General features: G+C 37.0%; 1 protein-coding gene across 1 annotated transcript in view; it reads right to left on the bottom strand.

The window, feature by feature from the left end:
• The window catches only part of PDZD8 (PDZ domain containing 8), a 52,607-nt gene that overhangs the window by 36,126 nt on the left and 2,594 nt on the right, over positions 1-13,887 (bottom strand). The gene's annotated exons all lie outside the window — the stretch shown is intronic.

Genomic DNA, 13,887 nt, shown 5'->3' with positions numbered 1-13,887 from the left:
CAACCCTGCACAAAGAATCATAGCACAGCATCTGTGCTAAAGTTTTTGAAAAAAAAAAAAAAAAAAAAAAAAAAACCTCTTACAGGGTATTCCTTCTTTCTGTCTTTATTTATTGCTCTCATTTTCCAGCACTGCCTTGTACCTTGGTTTCCATCCTCTGTCACTGATGCAGCCTCCCAGCAATTATTTGTGTGGAGACTCACAAATAGCAGGAGAGGAGCAGCACAGCCTGCAGGATGGCTCTGCCATTTCATGAGAAAGAACTCTTTCATAAGCACTGCTTGCTCAACCATCAGGGGCATCTGCTTGTCACATTCGGAGATCACAATATGTTCAGGAAACAGTCACATGGAGCTGAACTGAAGAGTTTCAGAAACTCAAATAAATAATTAAGCATCCTTTAACTGTCAGCACACACTTTGGGAGGGAGCTCCATGCTCTGATTCCAGACACTTCGGTTCTGTACAAGCAACAGCCTCGTACAGAGCCATGAGAAAGTAATTTCTTTTGTTCTCTTTGTGAATAAACACAACTCAACACTCCAGCTATTTTCCTGAAATCCAATTCAACTTCTAACTTTAATTTTGTTCCAAGTTTCTCCCTCATTAACTCCTTCATAAAGAAAACAATTTTGAAATATGTTGCATAAAAATACTCAGTTTTAAATACTTTTTTTAGAAGTCTTGTGCGTGAAAAATATGAGGCTATTAAATCTCTCTGGCCACAATTTAGGTTTATGAGTATACCACAAACAACTAACTCAAGATATGCCTTGTTCAAGTACTGACTGATCTGGTACTTTACTCATAATCTTCCTTTATAGTTCTTGAATTTCTAAAGTAATAGCAAGCATCACAAGGGTAGGGAAAAACCCACCAAGATGACCCCACTGCTTCCATTCTGCATGACTTTGTCCCACTTCAGGGCCTGGTCACCTCCCCACTCAGACCCACCTCACGTTTCTCACTGTAAGCAAAGCAAGGGTACCCTACTCCTGTTAGGAATGATTTTACCCCTCAAAATACAGACTTAGGATTTTTTTAGGTGGAAAAAGATAAGTTAGGCAAGCACACTGGAAAATAATAGTAAGTTTTGAGTGAATAGGTACTTGTAGGTTTGAGGATTTTTAAGCACTAATAAACTGCTTTTCAGTTAGTACCAGCAACTGCCAATATCTGTGCTCCCAAATCTATTATAGTTTTCCATGGGAGCATCAAACTAACAAAAACCATTCTGAGCTTCAGTGACTTACTGAAACAAGATTTCTGGCAGGGAAAAAAAGACAAAGGAAGAGGATTCAGTGGATTACCATTAGCTCTCCCAATTTCTGCAAATACCATGCTTAAAAGTGTTGGTATTTCACAGGTCTTTCGCTTACCTATGCACACATCCTGCAGACCATTTACAAGAACACAGACTTGGACAAATCTATTTTATACACTAAAAGTAAGAACAGAAAAGCAAAATAACAGACTGAAACATTCCAGTAAGGATGCAGACATATCCACCTACACATTCAAACTAAAAACATCATCCTCATGTGACTTCAGAACAGTGTTAGTACAACACACACTACAAGCCTTTGCTGCAGCACAGAATAATGAAACAATCCCCAGAAAAAGCTATTTTCCTTGCTAGATTAAGACAATGTTTACGTAATTTTAATTTCTATTTTCAAAATCCTTTTAAAAAAATTTATACAACAATGAATTAAAGAGGAATTAATTTTAAAATACCAATACAGTTACATACATTAATATATAAAACACTTAGCAGTGCATGGGGGACTTTGTGCAGCACTACTTAAATTTTCTACAAACACAGGATTAAAAGGTAGTCTCAACATCATGTTTAATTTTCAACAAGCACTTATGTTCACATTCTTATCACAACTAAATTGCAAAATCATTAGGAAAAAAAGGAACACATCACCTATTTCCATTGGCACTAGCAACGTACAAAGAGCTGAATATCTCTCATTAAATGCATTTTTAATGTTTTAGTGCTGCTCTGAAGCCTTCCAAATTTATACCACAGCACTTATCTATTTAATTTACAGAGAGTTTGTGCATTTCCAAAATTAAACATTGGACAAATTACTATTTCCTGTAGATTTCAATTACATACTAGGGAATTAAACAGTTGTCAAAATATTTAAGACAACTTTATTTATTTGGAAAGACTTTCCCACTGGGAGTTGGTGAACTAATACAGACCCAGATGGGGACTGCTGGTAACAGGGTGGGACCATTCCCTCGTGTTGTAAAACCACACACAGGAAATCCACGCTCCCACCACGGTCAGGCATCACAGGTTCTCCCATCTTTTTCCCCGTGGTAGGAAAAGCCTGTGAACTTCCCCACCTTTCAAAAGCAGGACACATGCTCTTACAGAGCCATCATCCCTCTCCTTCTGTTTGGCAGGACTGCAGCAGGCCAGCAATGGATGCTCTCTCTGCAGAAAGTCTTTAAAAGTGCTTTATATTAAATGCTTACAGTGCCTTTTCAACTTGTTTTTGAATTACCAGAGTCCCTCCACAAACTCATCTTACTTGTCCAAAGGTCTGAAATTCAGACAGCACACTCTTAAGAAAAAGCTAGCTAAAACTTAGCATTAATATGAAGAGGAATATCCATCAATCAAACTTCATGTGACATTTCAGCAACTGAAAAAAACCCTACAGAAATAACATTTAAAAGAAGCTGTAGCGTAGTAAGTGTTTCTTAAATATTGCAAGATACAAACAGCAAAAATTCCTCCTTCGCACAAGGAATTAGTCAGATGATTACACTGAAAGTAATTAAGATAAAGTTACTGAATTAATATATAGGATTAAAGGTAGACATTAAAATAGCACAATACTAAGCTCTTCCATGCACAAAGCACAGCAAAAATATTTCCAGCCACTGCAGGCAATGTCTCCTTGACGTGAAGGACTTCTACACTCCCTTCACGCCAGACTTCAGAGTCACTTCAGTGGCTCATTTGCTCTTCAGTGACTCATTCCCTCTCACCACCACCTTCCTCAAAGTCTAGATCAAAAGTGTTTCCAGAAAAACCCCAAGTACATCAAGCTCCTTCCCTTCATTTTTAGTGCTTTCAACCCTGGAATGGGGAGAATTCTCCCTTCCAGCTGGCAGTTCTGGGAGGCAGAACTCATCTACTTGGAACAAGTCTGGATTTGGTGATTTAATTTTAAAGATGTCTGACCTACATTCCCTTTAATTTAAATCCACTGTTCTGTGATGATTGTTTTGTGGTCCTTTAGCCAACTTCGAACAGAAAAGATGACAGAAGTCTTTTATACCTTAGTTTAATTAAGCTAATTCCCAAATTAACTGCTAGCCTCAGTACCTACTTAATGATATTTTTAGTTGTATGAGGAAATGTATTGAGAATTTTAAAAAATTGAATTATCTGATACGATAACCATATGCTTCTGTGCCTGCTCATTGCATCAGTTAAGACTATCCAGAATCACAGTAAAAAAACCAACAATTGTTCAGAGCTAAACAGAGCCAGAAACAAAATTCAAAAGCTCTCAGTATTCCATCTCCAATTTGGAGAAGCAGAAAGTCTTACAGTATCATTTCTAAGTGCAGGAGGAGGTGGGATTTTGTAGAGCTTTTGCTAAGAAGTGAGAATATTTTTCTTGAATAAGTTATAGGAAAGGTTTTAAATGATTCTCTGGCTTTATAAAAGAAGTTTGGTATCTAAAACAGTGTTAAAATGATTGAATATCAGTTTAAGACCACATTAAACACTTGTATGATATGAATCCCAGCATTACTCTATTGACATAAAGATTAAACATTTTCAGGTTTGGGAATTTTTAAGTTACATTAACTGAACATTTGAATTTTAATACAGAGCAAAAGGATTTTAAACCTCAGAAGAATCAATCAACCAAAAATGCAAGCATCTTCCCCATAAAGCTACTTTGAATGCATTGCAAGTCTTAATTTTCATCCAGAATGTTAAGCAAAATTCTATGAAAATCTAAAGAGAGACTGTGTTTAGAAGATTTCAATTTTGCAAGTGCTACTGTATGTGAAGATTCTTGTATCTAAAATACTGTTGAAAGAATAACTGCTGGGTTTATTTTCAGTTTGAGGACTAATCAAAAGGTTCAACTAACTACACAACAGAATTGAGTCATTTTTAGATTGTGTTTTTTCACCCGAGTCACAGAAACACAAATCAGGCACCAGTAAAGCATGTAAATTGCAAAGAGGGATTGAGACCAGATATTTTAAGATATAAAGAAGTAATCTATTCTTACACTGCATGTAATTTAAGATGAAGTTTTACTTCTACAAGAATTCTAAAATATTACAATTCACTCCTAAAAAGATATGATCACCTTAATAAGATTTTAAAGCGCTTATCAGCTAACATTTACACTTGTCAGGTATTATAATGTAAACAGCTATATCATTCTTCACACTGAAGATATAAAAATGAGTTTTATCCTTATTTTGAACAAAAAAATAGTAGCAGTACTGGTTTCTCTATAGATTTTGTTATAGATTTTACAAAAGCAATTCTCCAGCTTCCACTAATTTCTCAAGGAATAATGCTGCTGAAATGTATCAGTATTCACACTCAGGGACTTCAACAATTCAAATTACAGTACATGTCTCTAACAAGTAAGACTAATTTCAGCTTTACTCACAGCTATGAAAATCTGACTTACAAGCAGCCTGAAAAAACCATTGCAATAAGATGGTGTTTATTTTCTAGGAAGTTTTATGGCAAACTGCAAATCAGATCTAGTAATCCACCCACTGTCTTACAGGATATTCTGCCACACACATGTAGGAGGCTCATACACACAAGGTCTCAATATATGAACAGTCCCCCCTTTTTTTTTAAACCAAGACCTCAAAAGAAAATAAAAAAAAGCAAGGATTTTACTAGTCTTTGTTTTTTCTTCAAAGACATTTCACACATTTCCAGATTCTTAAAATAGTCTTCTTTCTTCTCAGTAATTCTGAGGTATATCTTGAATCATACATTTGAGACAAGACACTTCTCAAACTTCAATTTGTTCCTGACTTCCACAAGAACAAATAAAATAATAAATGCAAACAGTCTAGCAGCTTCTTCAAAAAAGATCAGATTTCTTCCTGCTCATATGACAGAAATTGCAAATACAACATGGACAGTCTTAATGATATGGTTTTACGGCCTGTATTGGAATAGCCACAGGTAAAAAAATCTTACGAAAACTTCTTTCTTATAAGCACAAAGCCGATCAACTTGACCATGTGCATACTTTTTTTGCATTTCAGGAACACTAGCTTCCCAAATTCCAAATTCCAAAAATACTAAAACAGTTTTGTTAACTCCACGTAGTCAATGTCTGTTTGATCCCTAAGTTTTCAGGTTCTGTCGATTCAAATTAAGGGATGAAAATCGAGCTGTAATTCAGACAGGATGAAGACAAAATTTCCCTGTCTAACCAAAAAGCCTGAATTGTTGTGGCTTTGCTCCAAATGGGACAGAAAATACAGAATGTGCTTATGTTCATGTAGAGCTGAAAGAGAAGTAGGTGTGGTTTAGCAACAAGCTTTTGGGCATTCAAGGAAAATAGCAGCAGAAAAAAAAAAAAAAAAAAACCAAAAAATAAAAAGCATACACACAAAAACGCAAATAAAACCTAAGCCACCCCAAAACTCTACCTTCAGCCAGGATTAGAGGTTGGTCACCTGTCTGCAATCCTGGTTAGAGCAAAAAGTTGATGTTCTATGAGGATGGTCTATGAGAAGTCTAAGCTCTGAACACAACTCAGTCATTGAGCTGAAGAGTTTTAATCCTCTGCTCTAAACCCTAGCCTATATCCATGTGAAATAAAGTGACATCTCTTAGGCTGCTTAGACAGAAAACAACTGTCTCACTGCTGAAACCAGTCTGACAGCTGTAAACCAAAAGTGAAAAAATATTTCTATCTGCTATGATTTCTAGGCAAGAGAGCTTCCCAAGGCTTATCCTCACTCCTCCAGTTAGTTTTAAAAATGCTCAAACTGCGGAAGCTTCTCCTCAATCTACATTTATCAAGTCACTTCTGACAAGACAGAAGATGCTCAAATTCACAACCTGGAAGCCCAGGCTTAGCAGTAGCATTTTCAAAGCTGAGACGACTGACAGCTTGCCCTGGAGCTGTGAGCAGCAGTCATTATGGGCCTGGTTTGCAGAGAACTCAAGGGCTGCAGTGGTGGGGAGGGCACAAATGGACCCAGGGACACAGCATGGCCATGTACTTGCCAGCTGTCCCCCAAGCAAAGATGACACCGCAGGCAAGTCACAGCATTTTATTAATAGACCCACACCGTAAACAGGATCAGGTAACACAGAAGCTCAGTCTGAACATGACCTGTGGCACCACTGATGACAATCAAACACAGGAAGGGTTTGTGAGGTTAATTAACAGGAAGGATTCCTGCACTTTCCAAATCCTGCATCACTCATGGCACGTTACACTTAAGACTTGTGATTACATTTAATAGAAGCAGCCGCTCAGATTATGAATTTGGATACTTTCTCTAATTTGCCCCTCATTCAGAGGCACAGAGGAAAAGAAAAAAACATCTGAGTTTTTCAGAATTGTTTTAGAACAATACTGCTGCCTAACACTGCTCTTCCCACCCCACCTCCCTTTCTAATTCCTGGGCTCTTTGCTTAGAAACATTAAGCTTGTTTTGTTTCTTCTAACATATTGCATCAAACTTTGTTAGCACGTATGAGGTTATTCTTAAAAAAAAAAAAAAACCAAAACAAACCAACAAAAAACCACACAACTGTTGAAGTTTCTGGAGTCATTTCCCCATGCTAATTACTTAGGAACTATTCACCAAGCCAGATCCTTCAGAGGTGATCCAAACACCACCAGGAAGCCCAGTGCCATGCCACCACCAGACTGGGATCTTCCATTTTTACTCTTCCTATTTGAGCTCAGGCAAACAGGAATAATGGTTTAATAATAGTTTAAACCATTTACCACACAAGTGACATTCATGAAAAGTCCATTTTAATTTTTACTACTCAGTGGGTTTCTTTTAAGATACTGCATAATAAAACCTATGTGACAGGATATTTTTCACAGGTTGAAGTATAATTTAAAGCATTTTACCTATGTGGTAGTAGTTACTACCAGTATTGCTATCTTCATTTCACTGGCAAACACCACATAATCTTGTACTTAATGCCATTACAAAAGTATATTTTAATATTTGTACACATTTCCTTCTGAGTGAGCATTTTTCATAACGATGTTGCCATTGACAGATGCAGGAAAATCTCCCTCTTAGCATTAGGTCTCAGTAAAGAAAGTCAGGAACAAAGTATGTAAGTGTTATGATTTCCATTAGATATCATCAGATAATTTTTACAAGATAGAAAGTAAGAAATCATGATTTTGAATTTACATCTCAAAGCGGACCTGTAAGTTTTTCAGCCAGAGCAACAAAAAACTACCAAAAATTAATTCCCAAATGATTATCCTAATTTAATTTTATGCTAGTCGTATCTGGCAATTAATTACTGCCTTTGAGCGTGTATAACAGTCTGATTAACTATCACTGGCTGATCACTGTAATACACTCTATTTCAGACAGAGCTTTATGATATCTGGGAAGTCTTCAAAAATGTGTGAACTGTATTGTTGTAGTAGAATTCCTCATGAAGCAGCTTTAATGGAGAGCTTTAGTGGCCTGCTGCTCACAGGCCATTCTGCTGAGCTCCAGCAGCACTGAACAGCAGAATTAAGATGTTATAAAGGTCAGTTGTACCCAATAGCTTTAAGGCTAAAATGAATTACAGCAGCTAGTAGAGAAAATAATTAAAAAAAAAAAAAAAAAAAAAGCGCAGCTCTCCAGAGCCCAACTCGGGGTTGAATGAAATTTCAGTGGTTTTTTTACCTCACAAAATTTAAGGTTTTCCCTCTCTTTCTTTTATTCTCTGCTACACTCAGCATCTCCTGGCAGTTTGCAGAGATGTGTTTGGCCACAGAGAGGTCTAAAACACTGCCAGCCTCCAGCTGGGTCCTACAGGAAACAGTCCTGAGAGGACTTAACTCAGGCAGGGCTCCACAAGGGTAGGAGTCCTTCCAGAAAGAAGGGTGCTTAGGGAATCAGATGTACCAAAATGGCTTTGGGCAGGTGTAGGAATCTTCATCATCACATTGGATCATTGCTTGTTTTCTGGATGAAAGGATGGTTTGAGATCATCACTCAAAGTTTTTTGTAGTTCCACAATTCAGGGATTTTAACAGACTAGGGTGACACAAATTATCTATTAATGTAACCTACCTATGCGAGTTGCTAATTTCTCTCCATACTCAGTTTAGAAAATAAAGCTTATTAATTCTAGAAGAAGTGATAAATTTAAAGTCTTTTACTATACTCTAAAGAAAAAATAATATCAAGAACACCCAAATGTTCAAACAGTTTTAAATCAAACAAGTGTGAACATGAACTGCAAACACAGGAGCATACTGGGCCATCTCTGCAGGAATGCAGAATAAGCAGAACATGAAAGGACCAGCTGCAATAGTGAATCCAGCAGCTTGAGGCTGAGCTTCACCAGCACTGAGCTGCTCTACCCACTAAAACCCACTGTCTTTCCCAGGCTGCTTTTAGGAGTTTTCTGATCAAGTGCCATTTTCCAATAAAAGATTAACTGTTTCATGCATTTAATATATAGAAATAGGTTTGACAAAAAAGCCTCATACATTTTTACATCCAATGAGCTACTAAGAGCTGAATTAACTACACATCTTCACAGATAAATTCTGAATCCTTTTCCATTAATTAATCTCCTTCAGGAAAACCCAGTGTTCAGTTCTATGTGACAAGTGGGGAACATTAACCATACTATCACAGAGTCTAAAAATCATAATACAGCCTGTAGAAGGTGGTTCAGAACAGCCCAGTTCCAGAGCCTGAACACAGCTCCCTGCTCCAGCAGACAGGCTCAGAACCAAATCCACACATTTCTTAGAATCCACACACTTCTTAGGTGCCTACAGTTCAGTAAAGTGATTAACTCCTATATGATCTATATTTTGAAATAAGTTACCTTTAAAAAATAAACACTACTATTGCTTATTTCATATTTATTTAAATGCATTGAAAGCAACACAAATTAGGACAACTGAATAAAAAGATCCATATTTGTGTTCACTGAGCAGCATGATCAGTTCAAGGTCAGAGTCCAGATGAACAGAAAGGTGGTCTCAATGCTGGTGCATGCAAAACACCATCAAGTACTAAATAAATCTTAGCAGATTTTTCAGAGGCTTTGTTCACTATCCACATGAAAGTTCACTGCAGGACTAAGATCAAGTAACTTGTAATACAAACTAGCAAAGGATTAAACAAGGAAATTTTCTTTACAGTATTATTGTACAGTGTTTTATATACTGGTGCAAGGAAGAAAAGTTGAAGGAGGTCCTATTTTATGTCAGACCAATTATGCCTATTGGATTTCTATCTGCTGCAAAGGCAGGTACTAATAACCAAAACATATTCCTTTATCCTGTATCTTCATCCATCACTCCCTCCAAATGAGAATTTCTTTCTGCCCCATACCTCTGGTCTCCCAATTTTTTCACTAATCCATCTCAAGTCAGTGATGTGTTAGTTCCTCACCCTTGTAGGTAAAAATGGAAAATACAAAATCTGTTGACTAACCACAGAAAAAGGCTCACTCTTAAGCTGAAAAGAATGCCACCTGTATGCTGGGAAATGTCTGGTATGTAGCTGGTCACTCATTACTTCTGACTTTCCTATGAACAAGTTTCAAACTGGCATTCTTTCAGAATTCAATCTTTCCAGTGTGAAAACTCATGAAGTGCTGGAGCTGGGGAAGATGACTAAAAATGTTTCAAAACCCTTAGAACCAATGGATTTGAACTACATAAGATTTACACACAGCCATTGTACCATATAATTTCATACAATCTGAAGAAATTTGTACATAGTGACCCTCCAGAAATTATGTATGCCTGAGATGGAGCCCTGCCCCCCCCCCAAAAAAAACCTGTAAAAAGCTCTGCACTACCAAAATCTTCCTTCTACATGTAGCACCATTGAAAAAAAAAAAAAAATATTTGCTGTTCTGAGGTTTGCTTGTGTTCTTTGTGTATCAGGTTGCCTACAGACCCATTTAGCTAATTCCTGTAAGACAAAGAAAAACTGCTTGTGCACTATTAAGTTAATCTTCCAAGCATGGAACTACTGACTACAGATGGATCTCCTGAGTGAAATGATCACCACTTTGCCATGAGCAGAATAGTCTGTGCTGGCATCATTCAGGGCAGTATCTCTGGGACAGTCTGAAAATCACAGTGCTGCTTTACCATCAGATTTTGCAGAGCAGAAAAGGACTCAGATCCTGAAGGGGTTTTTTTAATGCTTTTGTAGAGTAGATGATTTTTGTACCTAAAACAGGCATGGCATTAAAAAACCCAAAAAACAGAACCAACAAACAAACTACCCTTCTTTCCTAGCAGGAGCAGTAGGCATGAGAACTTCAAACAGGATGTCTTGCAGATTTAACTACTGAGAGATTCCTATCAACTCCTGTAGAAAGCCACTCAAAAAGAAAAACCCCACCTATGCAGCAGCTACAGAGAAAGGTCTCTGAAGCAAAGACATGATCACAGTCCCAAAATCTGGTTATTTCTGGTACTCCTGCCTCACCATATGAATAATACATGCTTTTTTAAATTTTATACTTTTTCCAATACCTCCATTTCCTCATTATGAAGTAATTTCTATTGTAAAACACATTTCAAATCAATAGCTATTTACATTACTTCTAGGCTTAAGTTTTGCCAAAAATGAGAAACTACTATGTAACCCTCAAATTGCATTCTAAAATGGTAAATAAAAATAGGCTTGTCTAATTGTTCTTCCCAAAGAAATTCAGTATAGCTCCAGTTTCCAAATAAAGCATAAAACTATTTAACATGACTAAATATATAAATGATCAGTTCTAAGGATAATTCATGTTGGAAGTGGCCAGAGGAGGTCATCTAAACACCCAATACAGAAATGGTAGAAGCAATGCTTTGTGAGAACACTTGCAAAGAAAAGTTAGTTATTCCCCTCTGTGGTAGCATGTATTAATATAAAGCAAACAGAGTTTCTCAAAGCAGACTAGTATCAATACAAAATAGTTGGGGTTTTTAATGTAACAAACCAAGAAACAAAGTGTTCCTAAAATATACAAAACTGACACACTGCTTAAGCAACACTGGTCTGCTTAGAATCTGAATGGATGAACTTGTGAGGTGTTTAATTTAAGGAAAAAAAAAAAAAGGCACCTATCAGGTTTTTTTACATCATTGCTTAAGAAATACCAGGAAGTTAAACTCTGGCAGAAGAAGGACTTTAAACATATACTTTGTATCTTCATTATGGCAAAGTGTATTTTTACTGCCTAGAAGGAACCCAAAACCCAAACCTCTCCAAAATATAAAAGCACGATTGAGAGCTGTGCAAAAGAGCAAAAATACACCCAGCTATTAAGAACATGCTGGACACAGCATAATCAGTGTACTGATAAGCCTGAGGTGAGAGAGGGCACAGTAAGGTTGTCACCATAAGCAACTTAATAAAAGGTTAATGAGCAAGGTAGAGCTCATTAGAGAACTAACACAGATGAGCCCATGACTACTGCAACAGCACCATCAAGCAAGGAGACAGCCACCTGAAATAGTCCTTACTCTGTGCCTCTAAATCCTATTAACCACTTTAATAGCCACTGTTAAAAGGACATCATAAAGTTAAAACCAACATGAACAGTGTCTATAGCATTAAAGAACTGTTTGAGTGCATACAATGAAAAACCAAAGGCTGTACTCAGGTCACAAGATAAACTCCACTTTGTGCTGATAGCATTCACTGCCCTGGTCTATTAAAAGAAACCTACATGAAAACAAGGGTGTATTAGGTTTTTCCCACATTTGAACAAGACACTGCTCTGACATAACAAAATGTTTGCAGAAAAGCTGCTTGCATTTCTAGTATAAAGCAACAAATACACTAATATTAAATACAAAAATTTAACTATTGCTATTATCAACAGAATTGCATAAATCCTTTATCAATGATGGCAAAAAAAAAAAAAAAAAAACAGCCTACATTCACTGGATTTTACCAACAGCCTTACATCCAGGGATTTCTTGAAATTCTACTACACAAGATAGCAATTTCCATTCAATGGCACAGCAGCTACAAAATAGGGTGTTTTGCCAGACACAAACACATTTATTAAAGAGACTGAGAAAAGTGATTGTATGCTATTAGAGTAAAACACAAATTACTACTTATTAGTTCAGACATAAAGCACAACCCTTCTTTTTCAATTAGTAGACAATTGCTTTTATGGAGAAAAATGTGTATAAAATGCTAGATAAACTTTAAATGCACTTACTAGGCTATACTGCCTTTCCCTATAGACTCTTAGGAGTGCAGCAGGAGTGCAAAATGCCTTTCCTACTTTAAAGGTACAGTTATGCAGATCACACAAAGTCTGTAGAAATGGATGATACAAAATATGATCTTACTCATCACTGCTGTGCTGCATAAATTTTGTACCTAACTGGAAAGAATACAAAGTACTTGTGTAGTAATTTGGCTGCAGCAACAGACAGTGCACATATGAATATACATTTTTTTAAATACAGTATTTTATAACTAAATAACAGAGGAGGCCAGGATCTGCAACACAAACTTCATTATAGGATGTTCAAAATCAACTACTGGCAAAAGTTCTCTTCATATGCCATTCACCACCCAGTAATAACGTCTAGAAGTCGCCTAATACAAAAGACAAGGAAAATGGCATATTTTTATGTACTAATTAACACCTTGAAACAAGATAAAACTCTTCTGTGGGCTTCAATGTGGAAGCCAACAGGATAGCAAAGTACCCCTTTTAACGAGGTGAAGAGAGAATTCCCCACACTCCAAGTACTTTTGTTTACAAAGTTGCAATCACTGTTATTCAAAGTTTTATTTACAAAGTTACATGAGCAAGAGTAGGGAGACATCAAAAAGCTTTGAACTACACATGGAAGCAAATACTATGTACTTAAGGACATATAGGCAATAGGAAAAAAACTGGGAGAGAATAATCACATCCCATGTAGATGAGAAACTTTTAAGCTTTAAGAAAGGTAAGAGGTTATTAAGCAGTTGTGAAACTCCTGACTTTCTCCTAGATATTCTTTGCTAAGAAATATATTAGCATACCATAATCCCAAATCCAACGTAATCTTACAATTTAAAGCTCCACTTTTGCATCCTATCAGCAAGGGACTTGATTTTCCAAACCAGCTTTCAGTAACACCTGCACTCTCAGCTCCACCTAAGGGTGTACTGTTAGTGTTCAGCTGTTACCAAGTTTGGGGATTCACCTGCCTAAACTCAGCTTGGACACACTGGGGAAGAATTTGTAGTTTTAGTCTGTGTTCCACAAAACCTTGGGCCCCTGTGGACAGCTCAAGGTTCCCACCTGAAGCTGTAAATGCCATGTTATGGACAGCTGGGACATCTATGAGCCAACCTTCCTTCCTTAGGACAATTCCATTAATGTGCATTGAGCTGTGTCCTGCCTCAGTGTCCCCTTCTCAACATGGGGGGGGGGTTGAATGATACATTCAGTACGTGGCATAAAATGTAAAAGTTAAAAGCACCACAGCAGAGCTGGACACTTTCACTGAGTACAGTGTGCTACCAGCCCACTATCTAGTGGGAAAATCAGCTATGATACTGCATTTTCCTCTGCAGCATTCATGGATTCCCAATTCCTTTAACCACAGAGAACACTGTAAGTTAACTGTTAATTCTTCTTAGTTTTATAATTATTTATGCTTCA

This window comes from Vidua chalybeata, chromosome 8, assembly GCF_026979565.1.
Source record: "Vidua chalybeata isolate OUT-0048 chromosome 8, bVidCha1 merged haplotype, whole genome shotgun sequence".
NCBI classification, from domain to species: domain Eukaryota; kingdom Metazoa; phylum Chordata; class Aves; order Passeriformes; family Viduidae; genus Vidua; species Vidua chalybeata.
Note: the sequence above shows the minus strand (reverse complement) of the source record. Positions and strands in the feature narration are given on the sequence as shown.